The 20,893-nt window shown below is 34.8% G+C and overlaps 1 protein-coding gene across 1 annotated transcript in view; it reads left to right on the forward strand.

The window, feature by feature from the left end:
- The window catches only part of Tnks (tankyrase), a 443,661-nt gene that overhangs the window by 55,424 nt on the left and 367,344 nt on the right, over nucleotides 1–20,893 (forward strand). The window lies entirely within an intron of this gene.

Genomic DNA, 20,893 nt, shown 5'->3' on the forward strand with positions numbered 1-20,893 from the left:
CAATTTCACCCTTTTTGAGGTACTTGGTAAGGATTACACCATCCATATCCCAAAAGACAGTGGCACTAACATTTCTGCTGACTTTTGGGTTTGGAATTTCTTTAGCCTTGGAGAACCTTTGTGTCTCCACTTCACAGACTGTTGTTTGGTCTCTGGGTCATGAAGCCATGTTTCATCAACAGTCACAATGTGAGTCAGCACACATTCTCTCTCCCCCCCCCTCTCTCTTTTGGTCGGCATTAAAACATTTGGGGCCCGCTTCACTGAGAGTTCTTACCTGTCCAGATGTTGGTAGATAATGACCCCAACTCATTCTCTGGATATGTTTTTGGCCGGTATTCATCTATCAAGGATCATGGCATGCACTGCATTGATGCTTTCAGGTGTGATCGCTGTGGAAGGTCTTCCTGACCTGGAGCATCTGTTGTCTCAGGATGCACAGTTTAAATTTGGCCACCCATCTGGCAACTGTTGAACATCTGGCACACTCCACTAAAGTCTCACACAAGGTTTGGTGAATCTCAGTTGTGGACTTTAATATCATTTTTGTTCTAGGTGTTTATCAAAACTTTTCAGTCCCCCCTCCCCCCCTCATAATATGCCTTTGGAAATCTCATCAAGCCAAAGTGCATAACTTTACACTTACTAATATTGAATTGGCAAGCATTATCATTTGTCCACATTTTTAACCTATTCAAATAATTTTGTAAGAGTTGGATATCGGTAGCATCCCTGATTGCCCTTTCTATCTTTGCATCATCAGCAAACAATTAAACATCTACTGTCAGATCCTCCTCAATATTATTAATTTATAGATTAAACAACAGTGGTCCAAAGACTGATTGCTGGGATATACCACAGGTCGCCTTAAATCTGGCAGATCCATACACAACATATCACTTTTCGATACCTGTTTATCAATGTTGAGTTTATATTCCAATCCCATATTCTCCAGTTTATGCAACAGCCTTTCGTTTGATATCCTGTCTAATGCTTCATGTTGGTGTGCGCATGCACAGATAATTGAAGCGGCAACAAATCTAAGAAACAGCTGTTGTTTAGGTTGCTGTGGAGATAGGGATTATGAGGGTTGTTTGAAAAGTTTGGTAAAAATATAAGTTACACATGTTTTTGGAAAAAATCGCCTTTATTTCTCAACATAGTCTCCATCGAGGTTTACACATTTGGTCTAGTGAGTTTCCAATTTTTTTCATCGAATGATATAATCACGTAATCACAAGAAAGATATTTATTTAACCAAATATTTCGGTCTGGAAATAGCACACCATCGTCGGTGGTATTACAAGAACAGTTTAAAAAAATATACAAGCTAGAATACTAACAATAGATCGTTGAAATTAGAACATGTCGCGTGATGTTATATCACTAAGTATGAAACGAAATATTTTGAAGTAGAAACATGATTGAATTTGCTATAAAAAAAAAAAAAAAAAAAAAAAAAAAAAAAAAAAAAAAATTAATGAGTAATCTTGATTAGGCTTTCCCAGATTTTTGATATAGATATGCAGTCATTACGATTCAGGTTGGGATGATGGAGCAAGGCCTCCACGCTTTCCTTGAACAAACGTTCGAACCTATAACGGGATCTATGTAAGAGGCGAGTTTTGGACCAAAGGATGCTGTGGTCAGTTTCAATCCCGTGTTGAGCCAAACCAGACTTTTCAGGTTTATTGTGAAGAATGGATGATTGATGTTCTTGGATTCTTTTTTCAAGAGAACGTCCAGTCTGTCCAAAGTAAGAGAGATCACAGTTGCAAGGAATTTGATAAACTCCAGGAAGAGATAAAGTTGAGCGTTTGTCTTTAGGAGAAGGAAAATGAGAAGACAATTTGTTAATAGGAGAATACGTAGCTGTTAAATCATATTTCTTCAAAATTCTTGCGATAGGTTCTGAAATACCGGAGATATAAGGAATAGGTACTCGACGTATTAACAAATTGTCTTCTCATTTTTCTTCTCCTAAAGACAAACGCTCAACTTTATCTCTTCCTGGAGTTTATCAAATTCCTTGCAACTGTGATCTCTCTTACTTTGGACAGACTGGACGTTCTCTTGAAAAAAGAATCCAAGAACATCAATCATCCATTCTTCACAATAAACCTGAAAAGTCTGGTTTGGCTCAACACGGGATTGAAACTGACCACAGCATCCTTTGGTCCAAAACTCGCCTCTTACATAGATCCCGTTATAGGTTCGAACGTTTGTTCAAGGAAAGCGTGGAGGCCTTGCTCCATCATCCCAACCTGAATCGTAATGACTGCATATCTATATCAAAAATCTGGGAAAGCCTAATCAAGATTACTCATTAATTTTTTTTTTTTTTTTTTTTTTTTTTTTTTTTTTTTTTTTATAGCAAATTCAATCATGTTTCTACTTCAAAATATTTCGTTTCATACTTAGTGATATAACATCACGCGACATGTTCTAATTTCAACGATCTATTGTTAGTATTCTAGCTTGTATATTTTTTTTAAACTGTTCTTGTAATACCACCGACGATGGTCTGCTATTTCCAGACCGAAATATTTGGTTAAATAAATATCTTTCTTGTGATTACGTGATTATATCATTCAGTCTTATGTCGCAAGTATCCTTAAAACAACAAATTTTTTTCATCGCATCTTAAAAAGTAGGATTTATCAAATTGTGCAAAATAGTCATTGACAGCCTTGATGACATTGTCATTCGAAGAAATTTTTTCCCCGAGCCAAATTTTTAAGTTTGGGAACAAGAAGAAGCCACATGGGGCCAAGTCTGGAGAATACAGTGGATGTGGAACCAATTCGAACCTCATTTCATTCAATTTTGCCATTGTGACAGCCGATGTGTGGGACAGTGCATTATCTTGATAAAAGAGCACTTTTTTGTGCACCAATCTGGGCCGTTTTTTCTTCAGTTCTTCTTTTAAACAGACCAACAATGACTCATAATAGACCCCTGTTATTGTCTTACCCTTTTCCAAATAGTCATCATGATAATTCCTTGGGAATCCCAAAAAAACAGTGGCCATCGCCTTCCCAGCTGTCAAAACTGTCTTCGCTTTTTTCGATGCTCTTTCACTGGGAATTGTCCACTGTTTTAACTGCTGCTTGGACTCAGGTGTGTAGTGGTGGATCCAAGTTTCATCTACAGTCTTGAATCGATGAAAAAAATCCTGTGAATTGCGATTAAACATTGCCAAACACTGCGTTGAAATGTCTTTTCGCATGCGTTTTTGATCGACAGTCATAATCGTACACACAGCTTTTTCATGTGCAATTTTTCTTGCAGGATATTATATACCCATTCAGTTGAGATGCCTACAATTTCAGCAGTCTCACACATTTGGCGGTATTCCACAACGATACCATGGATTTTGTCAATCATTTCCTTCGTAGTGACCTCAGTCAGGCCTTCCGGAATGTGCTTCATCTTCGATGGACTTACGACCACATTTAAACTCATTTATCCAAAAATAAATAGTCTTTAATGCTGGTGCAGAGTCCCTATGAACTGCATCTAACTCAACTTTGATCCTCACGGCCATCCACTTCTTCAAATAAAAGTGCTTAATCACTGCATGAAACTCGTTTTTCTCCATTTTTATGAAAAATGCGAACATGGTCATTTTAAATGTTTGCCAAACAAGAACTACACATCTCATGTGGCTAAAATTTTGCCAGGGGTCATGATAAAGATATGTGCCGACACTGGTATGAATGAACCAATTATATCACCATCTATAGGAAATTTACCAAACTTTTCCAACAACCCTTGTAGAATGAAAATATAGGTTCTGTTTAGAGAGGTCAAAGAATTATAGGAATGTATTTGGAGATGTATAGGTGAAAATTTTAAATGAAAATCTAGAACATCTCTAATGTGTTTCTTGTTTAAAAGAATAAACAGTAGCTGAAGTTTGGAAAGAGCAAATATTTTGCTGGTTATCTACCCAGCATCATCAGAGAACAAATTATAATTGTGACAAGCACACAAGCACTATGCTAAAACATTAGAAACAATTCAATTTGCAATTGACAAAACTAATGTCCTAACAAGGCACCCTCTTTGGATGCCTAGTTAGGATAAGTCCTTGACATTGTTTATACTGTGAAGCACTAATGTGAATATTTAACCCTCTGTTTGTTCCTCTCAATGGATGAAACTGAAAACAGAATATAAGCAGAAAGATTTTTTTTTTTTTTTCTAAACTGTTCTTCCTGATAATGTGGAAGAATGAGAGTGAAATGAACAAGTTCATTTCACTCTCTCATCTATCAAAGTACATTGCAGCTAAGTTTTAGAGAGGAACTATGTATACATATGTCTTTTCCGATTTTTATCTATATATATCATATGAGGACGAGTTTCTCCTCATTTGTATTACTTTTAGAAGTATTTAGAAGAAAGCTCACTACTGGAATCTGATTTCTTTAATACTAATTTTTGTTTAACAACAATAGCAATAACAAATTCTGTACATTTCATGCTATTTTGGTATTGTTCTACTGCAGTACCTTTGAAGTTTTTGAAATCAGCGAATGTTATTAAATTTAGTTTCATAACAAGCTGTATAAAAAGTACTTCAGCTGTTTGTGCATTTTAGTATGTTTCTTTCTCTGGCATATAGCTAGAGATGTCTTTTCTGAATGATTTCTACTCAAGTTTGTCATAGTATTTGTCAAAATTGAATTTTTCATGAATCCTGAATGTCTCCATTTTGAAAAGGTCTCAAAAATCTTATAATAATCTAGTTTCTGTCAGCAGTCCCAGGATATTTTTACATACATTACAGAATGCAACTTATGTCTTTTTAGTACAACCACTTGAATTACTTGAGCCACTTGTCTTGTAAAGCAAGCATCTTGCATGATTTGATGACACAACAGAACTCTTTTTCTGCAGTGTTTTTAATAATTTCTGGTCTTCAGTCTTTCACAAAACTAAAAAGTGTGGTTTGTTTCTTATCGTTCATTGTTCACAATGAAAGGTAAATTTATATAAATTATCCATAACATAATTCAGTAGGAAAGGCAAATAAAAAATGAACAGAAAATTGTCACACTAGCATGATGTAATGTCAAATAACATGATCAGATCTCCGATTCATCTTTGCAACTTAATTATATTTCTTAAAAAACATATTAAAAATCTTTTTCATCAATTAACAATGAACATTTTCATGTACAAAACATCAAACAAATTAAGCATTAAAAAAATGTTAAATTTTTTTTTTTAATGGTATCTCTGATTTTTATAAGAATGGGGGTGACTTGCACGTAATGCAAATTTTTTTTTTTGAGAACACTTGACTATTTCAAAATTAATTGCAGAAGCAGGTTAAGTTTTAGTTTATAACAGACAGTGAGAGATAAATAATGCAGCCCGCTGTTACAGATTGAGCTTAATCACATTTTACTGTATCCAAAGTAACTTTAAAAAGGTAAACTAACTTTTGTTAGGGATAAATTACCTTTTGTTCCTATTACCTGACAAATTTTGTCAGGTGTTAGGGACAAATAGTCAATGAAGGAATTAACTTATTAAATTATATGCGATACTATCTCCTGATTGAAAACAAAATTTCTTTATTGCATTCATTAGAGGCCACCTATGATTAGATAATTTGATAGTGAATGAGATAATGCTTTAAATTAAAAAAAAAAAAAAAGTCTAAATTATGCAAAGAAAATAAAACAAATGCATTTGGTACAAGGATTAAAATTTATTCACCACTTGTTTCTTATAATTTTCCCACTGCAAGTAAATTTCTGGAGCAATTGTATGCAAGTTCTTACCAACTGCTCTAAAATCTTCATCATCATTCCAGATATACCGATAGATCAGTAGTTGGACATATCAGTTTTCGTAACATCCTTGTACAACAGATGTTGAAAGCTTATTTTTCACTTGGTTAGAGTATAATGAAATTAGTTTAATCCTTTATCCAAGTGTGAGCAAACAAAGTTTGCGCCTGAAAGTATCTTCAGGACTGGGGTAAGGTGGTACAACACCAGGGCACTCCTTGCAAAGGTGGAGCAAGATACCTTATTTTTCACTTGGTTAGAGTATAATAAAATTAGTTTAATCCTTTATCCAAGTGTGAGCAAACAAAGTTTGTGCCTGAAAGTATCTTCAGGACTGGGGTAAGGTGGTACAACACCAGGGCACTCCTTGCAAAGGTGGAGCAAGATACCAACACTCCTATCTCAGTATCTCCCATAATGCAAAACACATCTCCTTGCAGATATGTCTAATGTTATGCATTAAGGGAAAGGCCACAACCCAGACTAGTTTCGACCTTTATTGAGGTCTCTTCAGTGGGAGCCAGGCCCAAGTGGAGATACCATCCTTATAAGGACTGGCTTAAAGGGGCGAAGCAAGAATGCTTTTCATCTTCCCCGTTATCTGTAGAGGACAGTGTAGAGATAAGGTGTTATTGAGCTATTAAAGCTCTGATCATGGCAGGAGGGTAACAGCAATAGCCGAGCCTCAGTTAGAACTTCATTGGCTACAGCATTGCCCTCCATTACCCTCCAAGGGTATTGGATTAAATGAATCAATCACCGCAACTCACGGTCGATTGATTCCTCCGTGGAGATACCAGGCAGAAGCATTAGCAGGTCATCTCTACCTATAGGAGTTGCCAAATGGTGTGCCACCCTTTTTTTAATAAATTACTCTGGATTTAGAGAAAGATGTTGAAAGTTTATTTTTCACTTGGTTAGAGTATAATAAAATTAGTTTAATCCTTTATCCAAGTGTGAGCAAACAAAGTTTGTGCCTGAAAGTATCTTCAGGACTGGGGTAAGGTGGTACAACACCAGGGCAACGAGTTGCCCTGGTGTTGTACCAGGGTGTTGTACCAACACTCCTATCTCAGTATTTCTTATAATGCAAAACACATCTCCTTGCGGATATGTCTAATGTTATGCATTAAGGGAAGGCTACTACCCAGACTAGTTTCAACATTTATTGAGGTCTCTTCAGTGGGAGCCAGGCCGAAGTGGAGATACCAGGTTAATGTTATGCATTAAGGGAAGGGCCACTACCAGGCCCAAGTGGAGATACCAGGCAAAAGCATTAGCAGGTCATCTCTATCTATAGGTAGAGATGACCTGCTAATGCTTTTGCCTGGTATCTCCACTTGGGCCTGGCTCCCACTGAAGAGACCTCAGTAAAGGTTGAAACTAGTCTGGGTAGTGGCCCTTCCCTTAATGCATAACATTAGACATATCCGCAAGGAGATGTGTTTTGCATTATAAGAAAAACTGAGATAGGAGTGTTGGTAGCTTTCTCCACCTTTGCAACTAGTTGCCCTGGTGTTGTACCACCTTACCCCAGTCCTGAAGATACTTTCAGGTGCAAACTTTGCTTGCTCACACTTGGATAAAGGATTAAACTAATTTTATTATACTTGTACAACAGAATTATCATACATTCTTTCCTGAGCAGAAAATCAAGTTATACAAACATGTCAAGGCCTAGTTAATTTGGCTAAACATTCCATTATCATATGTGCTGATATTCTATCTATCCGTATTGCCTAATTCTCATCCAGTTTATGCAACAACTCTTCAATCTCATCATCATGCACCTCTGTCTCTTCATCCAATGTAGTAGTGGCATGTGCACCATGTTATAGACACCTGGTTGATATATCTTAGCAAAATGAGCACTCATTAATTGAACAGTCTCATCAGCTTCTTACACAGCAGCACCATCTACATTCAGTACTTGTTCTTCTACATTCATTCTTTATTTTAAATTTCTTGCATGCTACTGTACTTCATCAGAATAAAGTTAAATATCAGTTTGCAAATATATAAAAACAGAATGATTGATTTTTTCCTGATGAAGTACACCATAGTGCATAGGAAACTAGTTGAATAAATAATCTTTACATTTTATACCTATAATGTAATTATACTGAATTCATTATAACTTATTCTTTATTATAATTTTTTATGAAGACGGAATTTTTCTGTATCTCTCCTAACCCAACTTTCATCTTTATATATTGCTCATTTAGTGTTTTGGCAAATTTCACTCTTATTCTGTATAATTTTATTCAACTTTTATTAATTTGACTCTCCCACCATATCAGCTTTGCTTATTCTGTTGTCTATTTATATATTTATTTTGCAATTGTCACTAAAAATTGTGTCTAAATAGCTGAAATGCTGAACATGTAAGAAGGTTTTAAAGCGAATAAAAGTTGAGCAGCTCTCAGATGTGAACTGTAGACTAAAATACACAAAGATTATTGAAGAAAAAATGAAAGAGTTTGAGAACAGGAATCAAACCTTGGAGATTCAGTGGCAAACTCTGAAGAAAACATTGATTGATTCTGCCAGAGAGGCATGTGGTGAGGTTGTCTGTAAGGATAAAAAAATCAGAACTCCCTCGTGGACACAGGAAGTTAAAGAGGCAGTGAAGGAAAAGAAGAAAGCATATCAAAAGTTCCTGTCAAATAAGTCAGCTTGTGCTCTTAGAGAATATAGAGACAAATGCAAGAATGCTAAACACTGTGTAAAACTAGATAAACAAAAGTCATGGGAGGACTTTGGCAAGAATATAGAAAATAAATATCAAGAAGGTGGCAAAATATTCTGGAGGTTGTTGAAGAAGCTTAGGAATGGAGGAAAGTGTGCTGTAAAAGGAATTAGAGATGATAAAGGTGACATGAAAACAGGAGGAAAAGATATCCTTGAAGTATGGAGTAATTACTTTGAAAAACTTCTAAATGAAACAAGCAGTGATGACAGCACAGTGGTAAAAAACACTGACCAGGCATGCAGTCAGGAATACATATCCATACTTGAAGTAGAAAAAGCCATCAAAGGCTTGAAATGTGGAAAGACAGCAGGAGTAGATGACATTCGACCAGAAATGCTGAAGTATGTGGTGGTATAAGAGTCTTACAGTGGCTGCACTGCATAGTTCAGAAGGCCTGGACAGAGGGATGAATTCCCGATGATTGGGGTAGAGTTCTCATAGTACCCATATATAAAAAGGGAAATAAAACTGCATGTGAGAATTACAGAGGTATTTCCCTACTGAGTGTTCCTGGCAAGATCTATGCAAATATACTTGAGAAACGGTTGAGAAGAATTGTGGAAGAAAAGCTTGATGAAGAACAAGCTGGATTCATGCCAAATAGAGGCTGTCAGGATCAGATCTTCACTTTACGACAAATAGTCGAGAAAGCATGGGAATATAACAAAGATCTGTATTTAAGTTTTGTCGATTTTGAAAAGGCATATGACAAGGTGCCAAGAGAGAAGCTATTCAATACGCTGCAGTTATATGGTGTCAATGGAGCATTATATCAAGCAATACTTAGTCTTTATTTGAGTTGTAAGTCAGTAGTTAGAATTGAAGGAAGTACAGGAAGATGGTTTAATGTTAAATCTGGTGTGAGACAAGGATGTACATTATCCCCTCTGTTATTCATTATCTATATGGATCACATTATGAAGAAAAGTGGTATTAAACATGATATCAAAATTGGAGATGTTAATGTCAGCTGTTTGCTTTATGCGGATGATGTTATACTTCTAAATAAATCCGCTACAAGTCTGCAAGATTCTCTGACTAAATTGAATAGCTGTTGTAATAGATATGGTATGAAGGTCAGCAATAAAAAGACAAAGACAATGAAAATAGGCAGAATCATTGAAAATGTCAACTGCGTTGTGAATGGAGAACCTGTGGAAAAAGTAAAACATTTCAGCTATTTAGGCACGATTTTTACTGAAGATGGTAAATTAAATATAGAAATAGACAACAGAATCAGCAAAGCTGGTATCGTGGGAAGTCAATTGAATAAATTCATATGGAATAAGAGAGATATTAGTCGGAACACTAAATTAGTGGTATACAAGACAGTGTTCAAACCAGTTTTAACTTATGGATCTGAGAGCTGGGTCAGAAGTAAAACACTTGACCAAAGACTAGAGGCCGCAGATATGAGAGTCCTGAGAAAGATTAGAGGCATGAACAGATGGCATCGATGGCAATATCGTATTAAAAACGAGGATATTAGGAAAGAACTTGACATTGTCAGCATCCAGGAATGCGTTAGCAGAGCTAATCTCAGGTGGTATGGTCACTTAAACAGAATGGGCGAGGAAAGATTAGCAAAACAAGTGCTCTGCCAGGTTGGCAGGAAAACGACCCAGAGGAAGACCAAGATATAGGTGGATTGATATGGTACAAAGTGCCTGAGATGATAGTAATATAAGATCTGATAATGTTGGAGTCTTGACAAGTAACAGACTGATTTAGAGGAAAATTGTAGATAAGAAATTAATAATGATGTAATTTTTTCATGTAGTACTATCATATCCCGTACAACTCTTGAGGGTAAATAGCAGGAATTTGATGATGATGATTGTAGCTGAAATGCTTGTTCTGTTGGTTCTCTATTGAGAATGTAATAATAAACATCAAGAACGAAACCTCTTTTGAACAAGTTAATAATGTGGATGACACTTCACTCTGCATGTTGTCCATATATTAACCCTCAGTCCATGTCAGTGGGACTTTTTTGTCCAGCCGAAAACTATCGGTCGTAATATCTTTTAGGGTGGGACATGTAGCACCATCTCTGATAATGGCAAAAAAACTTTAGGCTGAGCATTACAATGTAGGCTGTTAGTCCATTAGTTTTGGTTTGTTCTTTCAGTTGTAAAGAGGCCTCAAAGTTGCTGAATGACAAAAAAGCCCCATCGACATGAGCAACAGGTGTTGAATGAAATATTGAGTTTGTGCTCTTTTTCATTTTTTTACTGTGTCTGGTGATATTTTTGTGCAAAAATTACTAAGAAGAGCGAGGTAAGTGTTAAAAAAAATTTTTACAACAATTTTAGCCAAAAAAAAAAAATTGTTTTTGAGAAATGCTAATTTTTTGAAATTTTGAACTCCAAAAATTTCTCTTCGCAATTCAAATGAGATTGTTTATTCTCTTCACGAGCATGAGCTCATTAATTATGTCAAGAGCGAGGCATCCGAAGAAGAAGATGAACACTTAGAAACAGAGGAAGACACCGATAATTTTTCCACCGACGAAGAAGAGAACTTCGAGCAGCCAGTTACTCCAACCGTGGGAAGAAGTCCTTATATTCGAGGTAGAAATGGTCACAAGTGGTCTTCAAATGGTTAGAAACACGTGTTCATCGATCATCGGATATTCTAATGCATTTTCCATCTCCATCAGGAGATGCGTTAATTATTCGCTGTCCATTAGACGCATGGAGCTTGCTTATAACAGACGATATTTTGAACATTATTGTTTTGCATACTAATCAAAACATTCGATCTGTTGTTAGTAATGTAAACGATACATTTTGAATGAATATTTTTATTAACTAAATCATGTGAATAAAAAAAAACATACATTTATACCATTTTTTTACCTTTTTACGATTGCTGTAAAATTAGCAACTTTCAATTGCAAAAATAATTAATCTTGCTGATTACTGACAAAATTTGACAAATGACAAACCAGTACCAGATGGCCAGAAAGAAAGGGATATTGAGGGGAATTGTGTAAAAAAACAGATGTCAGGAATAATTTCTGTAGATAACATGTTTGCTTGGGTAGAGTTATGTAAATAATGCTCTCTTTCTAAAGTGAAAGAAATTCTGAGATGTCCTGCTAGATGTGATGAATCCTTTAAAACTGAGGGTATTTAAAAAATTCCAGGTGGATTTTTGGCATTCATATTAGCTTCTAAATCAACAGTTAAAAAGGTTAATTTCATTAATGAGAGGTTTAACAGCATGGAATCCATGGTCAAAGCAGTGGAAGTTATTATTATTATTATTATTATTTGATACCTCCAGGGAGTCCAAAGACTCATCGAGGGAGAGTGTGCCAACAGCATCGAACAATTGGCCCCTTCCAACCACTAACTGCGCTCAAACTTACTTAACTGAGCATTAGTAGCAGAGGCCCTACCAATCGACCAACCTTTGCCGGCAAGTTAATTATCTTCAAAATAAGTTATATGCTGTGTACATGACTGGGCATTATTAATATATGGAATTAGTTTGTTAATAAACAGAAATGGTTTGATGTTATCTGTCTAAATATGAGAGTACTGTCTGGTTGAATAAGACCCTAATGACTGTAATGCTTTTAAAGGTTTAGAAATGAAACTAAAGGAAATTTATTGCAATTGACTGGTGGGGGGTGGTGTCCAGAATCTATTCCTAGTAATAATAGAAGTATTTTGATTAATGACATTAAGTAATATTGACATTAAAACATACTTTGAATGGTATCATTATTTTATATACTAATTACCAAGCTTAAAGAATAAGCTCCTCTGGTTTAAATTATGTCAGGAAGTTAAACAGCATATTGTTGGAATTCTGAATAACATATTAACAAGTACACTCTTGCTACTGAAATATGTATTGTAATTATAATGTGAGAAGTTATAAGTAAATAAAGGTTAACAAGAAATTATAGTCTTGTTTAATCCTTGACCCAAGTGAAACAAGCAAAGTTTGCATATGAAGTGTCTTCACATGCAAATTTTGACTTCATAGCAGTTGACTTCACATCAATTACTCAGTACCCCATAATGCAAATAATTTTTTCTTTGGTATATTCCTAGATCTGGCTCCAACTGATGAGACTTCAATAAAGATCAAAACCAGTCTGGGTATTTGCCTTTCTCATATCCTTTTGCATAATATTATACATATCTGAAAGGATATGTGCTTTGCATTATGGGTTGCCAAGTCAATTAATGTGAAGTCATCTATATATATATACAAGCAGACTAGTTGTGAAGATACTTCATGTGCAAATTTTGTTTACACATGGATCAAGGATTAAACAAGAATGTAATTTCTTGACAAGCTAATGCAGTTAAAGAAGGCAATCAATATGAAGCTAGCTTGATCAATTCTTACGACCATTAACTGCTAAGAGCTGCAAGTGTGCTTACATATATAAATGAAATTATTTTTATAGAAAATATTTTACTTTAATTAAAGCCTGTTGTTTAAGTTTATGAAAGTCGGTAATTTTGCTATGCAATAAATGAAAAACTTTTCTAAACTTGTATTTTATTTTATGTACATACACCTTTTAAGCTCATAATGTATAACTTTTTTAATTGGGCATCTGCTTAATTGGCCCAATTAACTTGAATCCATTGTATTAATAAGTATTATTATGTACAGTATATATATTTGAACACTGGTTTATTGATATATTTGTCATATATATGAGGCTTATCCAGAAAGTAATGTCCGTTCAAAATTTACCACCAAATAAGATATGGGAGATGAGTTGCACATGCATAGCATAGTAACTCATTAGCTAGCTGTTGACCATTTCACTTTCATTGCGTTATCATTTGTTCTCTTCTATGAATAATTTATGAGTGCTATTGAATAAAAAAAAAAAAAATCCCACCAGTTGCAAGGTTTGTGGTGTGATATAGCTTTTGTTGGCTGAAAACACTATAGTGCTGCAGAAATTCACTGAAATTCTGCAGCACACAGCTTGAATTGTCCAGCAAATTCAAAAGTTTGGGTGGGAACTTTTTGACCCCCCCCCCCTACAGCCCCGACCTCTTGCCCAATGACGACTACTTGTTCTTGCATATGAAGCAGTGGCTCCCATCTTAGTGCTTGGAAGGAGATGCAGAACTGAAGAACTGTGCGACTCTGAATGAACTCATTGGTGGCAGACTTTTTTGACGTCAGCAAAGAAGCTGTGCCATGATACCAAAAATGCCTGGAAGTTAAAAGCAACTATTTGGAAAAATAAAGTATATATGTATTTTGGCATATAATAAAACTTTTTTTCTTCTCCATTTTTTTTTTTTTTTTTTTGACTGGACCTTACTTTCTGGATGTACTTTGTATATATGTTCATATATATACACACACACACACACACACTGGTATACAATTAGAAGAGGAAATACTGATTGAGAAGCAATATTTAATTAATGACAATACAGGAGGATAAAATCAGTATTACTTCTAAGAATCCATAGAATCCAAAGACTCATTCTGGAACATGATAATTTAAACCATTGTGCACTATATATAAAGATGGCATTTATCTCCTTTGGCAGTGAGTATATATATGTCAAGGTTAAATCAGTCCACTTTTGATTATTTTTGTTGAATTGCTGAATAGTTTGCTATTGCAAACTTTTAATCTTGAGTACCTTCTGATTAGAAGTTCCCAAGATTAAAAGTTTGCAATAGCCCGTTCATTCCCATGAATGGGGGGTGGGGGGAACATTGCAAAGGTGGAGACTTATAGACCAGTTAGTCATATTAGTGTTATAGACAAGCAGTGGAAAAATTATTGAGGAAATGTCAGGATATCTTTGATAGAGGTCATTTTATTAATCAGAGCATAAAATGATTTTGTTAAAGGAGGAGATATAACAAACCTGCTTACCTTTTTATGAAATGGTCACAAGAGAAATAATCATGGTATAGTTGATCTCATCATAAACTCATAGGGAAATAGTTTATTATAATGAATAGTTTGTGAATTTTTTTAAGAATTCATGTTACACTTTAATGGAATAACTTACAGCACAAAGAGAAATCAATTAAACCTGTTGTTTTAATTATTTCTCTTTTTGCTGTAAGTTATTCCATTAAAGTGCAACGTGAATGTAAACCAGCACTTAAGCCTAAATACTCGTTCTTTAAGAATTGAATTATGCATGTAAGGTTTTGGATGGAACATTTTGGCAATTGGTCATATTGAGGAAGTTTGTTATAATGGTTTTATGTTATAATATAGTAACATGATTTGAATAGCTATAATTTGATTTTAGATGCCATGGTATATGAATTCCTAGTGAGATGGGAAGGAAATGGAGGAAAGAGTACTGTAAATTCTAGTTGACAAGATTAGAGGTTGGGCATTATTATTCATAATTTATTTTAATGATAATACAACACTAAACAAAACTAAATTATCAAACAATGTTTAGTAACTGGCTTATATTTTGCTGAATTTCAAACTAGCATCTACAGAGCAAAACAAGTCACAGTTTATACATGACAGCAAGTAAGTGAAACAGTCTTCACTTTCCATGGAACACTGGTGTTCTGCAGAACACAATTTGGGAAACCCTGCTCAAGACACTTCCAATTTCAAATCCTCTGTATACTCTAGTGTCCTGCACCATTGAGAAAAGAGCACAAGCTGACTTATTCGCCAGGAACTTTCGATATGCTTTGTTATTTTCTTTCACTGCTTCTTTAACTTCCTGTGTCAACCATGGAGTTCTGAGGTTTTTTTTATTCTTGCAGACATCCTCACATGCCTCTCTGGCTGAATCTCCAAGGTTTGGTTCCTGTTCTCAAGCTCTTTCATTTTTTCTTGAATAGTGTTTGTGTATTTTAGTCTACAGTTCACATCTGAGAGCTGCACAACTTTTATTCGCTTTAAAACTTTCTTACATATTCTTCTTTTCAATATGAAATTCAATTTTATCATGTTCAAGACTAAATGGTGATTACTTCCAATTTCAAATCCTCTGTACACTAGTGTCATGCACCAGTGAGAAAACACTCAACTATAACATAGTCAGTGAGACTTTTGTTATTGAATGTTTGAAGTTTTCATAACCTATTGAGAATACTATGGACTTTTAATGTTGATCTGCAGACCAATAAGTTTAGCCTGTGCCTCTGGTAGACTGACATGTTTTTGTGGATTTGTTGGTTCATTATCAATAAGTACATCAGCAAAGCTAAGATCAGTTATTTGCATGGTGTGGGTAGATGCTCTAATTTTAAAACCATGGTCTGGAAGATGTAGTCCATGCAGAATTGTAGATAGGAAGTTAGTAATGATGTAAGTTTTTCATGTAGTACTGTCATAATATCCTGTACATCCCTGGAGAGTACATAACAGGAATTTGATGATGACAATGGTACTTGATGATATTGGAGTGTTGACAGATAACACATTAATTTGGAGGAAACTTTTCAATTGGAAGTTGGTAATAATGTAACTTTTCATGTAGTACTATGATATCCCTGCCCCCCCTTCCCCAAGGGTACATGTCAGGATTTTGATGATGACATATTTGGTATCTGGGTTGTTCTGGCAAATTGCCATGAGAGGTATTCAGTACATTGTTCCTGATACAGTTGGAGGGTATTTGCATGAATTTTCAAATTCCTGTCATGTATGCAGGAATTTGAAAAAGTGAACTTCTTCCTGCTTAGTGTGTGTTGGTGGTGTATTGCCAAAAAAGATGAGGTGGGTGAATGGGTGTGATTGGTGAGAGAAGGGCATTCCACTAAAGATGAAACTTGATTGTCGTACAAGATTCTGAAAGAAGTGGTGACATCAATAGCTTTTCTTCCAGCAGAATTTGAATAAGAGATCAATTTTGAGCTGTGGATATTAGTCACAATGCAGATGATGCCACTGGATTTCATGAAATCAAGCTTCAGGGATAAGAAATTGAAAGTTTTTCCACTTGGTTATATTATAAATTAAACATGCCAAGAAGTTATATTCTTGGTTTCATCCTTTATCCAAGCGTAAGCAAGCACAGTTTGCATGTGAAGTTAATTCACGACTGGACTACTTGTATATAGAGGCTGATGACTTCACATCAATTGCCTTCATCATCATCATCATCATAATCAATCCTTATCTGTTTGCTGCTGGAGGATGATCTCCTCCATATTTTTCCACACTTCTCTGTCTCTGGCCCAGAAGCTCCAGTCGTTTCTCATTGAATGATGTAGTTTATCCCTCCACCTTGTTTATGGTCTGCCAGGTCTTCTTGATCCTTCTCGTACTTGTCATTCTATGCAAATGTTTGTCCAGTAGCTGCCTCCCTGTCTTGTGATATGTCCTTGAATTTTCTGTTTCTTTTTTATTATAAACATTCATTGACGTCATCATTTACTTTATTATACATTACTGGTTTTAGTAATTCCATAATCTTTCACTCAATTTCTTGAGATCAAAAGATATTATAGGACATCAGAACATGATGTTTGCTGTTCCTTTATGTGAGCTATTATTGCATCTTTAAGTTCACTGTCTAAAAACATGTTTTGATTTGTTAGTTCATCAGCAGTATACATATTCATATTTTTGCAATATAATGCTTCTACATCAGCCATCTCCATTTTTTTATTTCTTTAATAATGCCTTTTAATCCTGTTTTTTCCCTGATATCTATTATATTATTATTATGTGACACCTCCAGGGAGTCCAAAGACTCATCGAGGGAGAGTGTGCCAACAACATCGAACGATTGAATCCCTTCCAACTACTAACCACACTCAAACTTGCTTAACTTTTTGCGAGCCATTAGTAGCAGAGGCTCTACCAATCGATCAACCTTTGCTGGCTTTGATTTGTTAGTTCATGAGCATAAATTTTAATGTATAATAATGTATCTATGTTTTTTACTTTATCTATTCTTTTTATATCTAACATTGATCTTTCCGTGTTTCTCTGTGCAGCTCCTAATTTATTTTCCAGTCTTCTTGTGATGCTCCAAGTTTCTGCTCCATATGTCATAGCTGGTATGATGCATTGTTCATGTGCTTTTCTTTTTAGACAGATAGGTATGTTTTCTCTAAAAAAATTATTGTATTTTCCAAATTGTCTCCATCCTTGGTTTATTCTTTGTTTTATTTCATGTTTCCAATTTCTATATGTTAATTATTTGACCTGAATATTTGAATTTAGTTACATTTTGTATTTCTTATTTATTTATATAGTCATTTATTTCAATGTTTTGGTTGTAGTTTGTATTTTTGTTGTACATTATTTTAGTTTTATCAATATTTATGGAGACCAGACTTGTTGCTTTTTGTACTTAATTCTTTAATCATTTCTTTTAGTTCTTCAGGTGTTTTAGAAAATAGTACAATGTCTTCTGCAAATCTTAAATTACTTAGATATTGACCATTTATTCTGATATCTTTTTTCTCCCAGTTTAGATTTTTTAAATATTTCTTGTAGGCTAGCATTGAATATTATTGGTGACATAGGATTTCCTTGTCTTATTCCTCTGTCTCTTTAATTTTGGATTTTAGATTATTTAATTGTATATTACTTGATGCATTCTGGTATATATGTTGTATTAGTTTATATATGTACGTATGTATGTAAATATATATATGTATGTATGGTTTTTCAATACCTTGGTTATATATTGCCTCTGTTATTGCTGTTTTTTCTACTGTATCAAATGCTTTTTCATAATCTATAAATGCCATATAAAGTATGTTGTATTCATTTGCTTTTTCTATTATCTGATTAAAATAGTTTGAAGGTGATCATTAGTTGAATATCCACTTTTGAATCCTGCTTGGTCTTTTATTTGTGAGAACTGGAGTTTAGTTTTCATCCTATTGGCTAGTATTTTGGTGAATAATTTATACATATGAAAGCAGGCTGATTGGTCTGCAGTTTTTTAGATGATGATCTAAAGAGATCATCTTCAGATTGTCTGATACAAAAAAGGAGATCTGTATGATCTCCTTTTTTGTATATTAAGACTGTTTATGCTTTGTTCCAGTCATCTGGGATTTTAGATTCTGTCAAGCAGTTATTAAAAAGCATCTGAACATGTCTTATCATATCTGCTGTAATTTTATCTGGTCCTGGGCTTTTATTATTTGGCATTTCTTTTAAGGTTTTTTCTATTTCTTTAATCAGTATTGATGGTACTTCCACATCATAGTGGTTTTCAGTGTCCTGATTGGGCTGTTTAGAGCTAGATAAATTACTGTAGAATGCTTTGATTTTTTTTTCTCTATTATTTTGCCTTAGTATCCCATAAAGCAATGCACATATCCTTACAGACATGTATAATGCTATGCATTATGGGAAGGGCCACTACCCAAACTGGTTTGGACCTTTATTGAGGTCTCATCAGTGGGAGCCAGACCCAGAAGTGATACCAAGTCCTTATAAGGACTGGCTTAAAGGGGCGAAGCAAGAATGCTTTTCATCTTCCCCGTTATCTGTAGAGGGCAGTGTAGGGATAAGGTGTTATTGAGCTATTAAAGCTCTGATCATGGCAGGAGGGTAACAGCAATAGCCGAGCCTCAGTGAGAACTTCATTGGCTACAGCATTGCCATCCATTACCCTACAAGGGTATTGGATTGAATGAATCGATCGCTCAAGTGATACCAAGATTGAAGTAATGCAGAAGTCATAGTTCCACATACAAGTAGTCAAAAGGTATCACACCTCATTACTAAAATATTCTGGATTAGAGATACATGTTGAAAGTTTTTCTACTTGGTTGTGCTATAAATTAAAGATGCAAAGAAATTATATTCTTGGTTTAATCTTTTATCCAACTGTAAGCAAATAAAAATTTGTATGTGAAGTAACATCACGACTGGGCTACTTGTATGTAGAGGCTAATGGCTTCACACAATTGCCTTAGTACCCCATAATACAACGCATATATCCTTCGGAACATAATTTCTTGGCATTTTTAATTTATAGGATAACCAAGTGAAAAAATTTTAAAAGATTAAATCACTATTCAATTTGTTTAGTATTTCATCTCAGTTATTTCATTTACAGAGAAATTCTCAGGGAATACAATATAAACCTGATTTAAACCTAAATCAAAATAATCCAACAACTTCTGATAAAATCCTAAACACCAAATTTCATTAACTCAGCTAGAATGTTTTATTATATATATTTTATTATTATATTATATATTATATGCATACAGACAGACAGACAAAATGAAAACTGAACTTATGCCAAGAAGTTATATTCTTGGTTTCATCCTTTATTTAAGTGTAAGCAAAAAAAGTTTGCATGTGAAGTCACTTTACGACTGGACTACTAGTATATAGAGGCTAGTCAGTTGCCTTACTATCTTAGCATTATACATGTCTGTAAGAATATGTGCAGTGCGTTATGGGATACTAAGGCAATCAATGTGAAATTATTAACCTCTATATACAAGTAGTCCAGTCATGTAGTGACTTCACGTACAAACTTTGTTTGCTTACACTTGGATGAAACCAAGCATATGAACTTCTTGGCATCTTTAATTCAAGGATAAGAAGTCATAGTGGTCATGGTGATGATCAGAATTAGCAAAGCAGTAGAGACAGGAGATGAATAATACCAGAAACCTCATACAAGGCAAGAAACCTCGAGTCAGCGAGGATTAAAAAAAGATGATTTGGTATTTTCTTGCAACTCTTGTTTGACTGCACAGAAGTATATTTCCACTCTTACGATGAAAGGAATCATACGGAGTGTAATTTTTAGTTAATGTGAGCTTGTGGTTGTTGTAGCTGCTGTTTGGAGTTTGATCAAAAACAAGGTCTAGTTTAGACTTTAAACGTAATTTATATTTAAAGGTTATTTGTGAATTTGGAATTTTTTGTGGTGGTAAACTATTTATGTTTACTATCTTTGTAATTTTTTAAAAGTGAAATAAGGCATGCTGGGGAGGGGCATCAGTAAGAGGTGGTTAATTCTTAGATGTGTTGTCCATACAGAGCATATTCAGCCTTCATGTCATAACTTCTCAGTGTCCCCTACATACCAATACTGATGCCTCTTTTCAGGCACAGTCTAGTAATGTAGAATGGAAGGAAGATTTGCACCAGATAATTTGGAATTCTCTTAACATTCTAACATCAGGTTTTGGTTCCATGCAACTAGTTTCTAACATGTGGAGCCACTTTAGTGTTGTACCCTTGAGCCTTTGGCATGTATTAGAAAGGTATCACTCATCCTGCATGATTAAAGAGAGGGAGGAAGAAGCTGAAACCCTTGTTCTGGATGCCAAGCATGGCATCAGATACTTGCTTTCAATAAGCAAGATGATATTTCAGACTGGTCATCAACCACCTAGTGGCTAGTTG

Source organism: Typopeltis vanoorti, chromosome 14, assembly GCF_054136105.1.
Source record: "Typopeltis vanoorti isolate ZY-2024b chromosome 14, IOZ_Tvanoo_1.0, whole genome shotgun sequence".
NCBI lineage: Eukaryota > Metazoa > Arthropoda > Arachnida > Uropygi > Thelyphonidae > Typopeltis > Typopeltis vanoorti.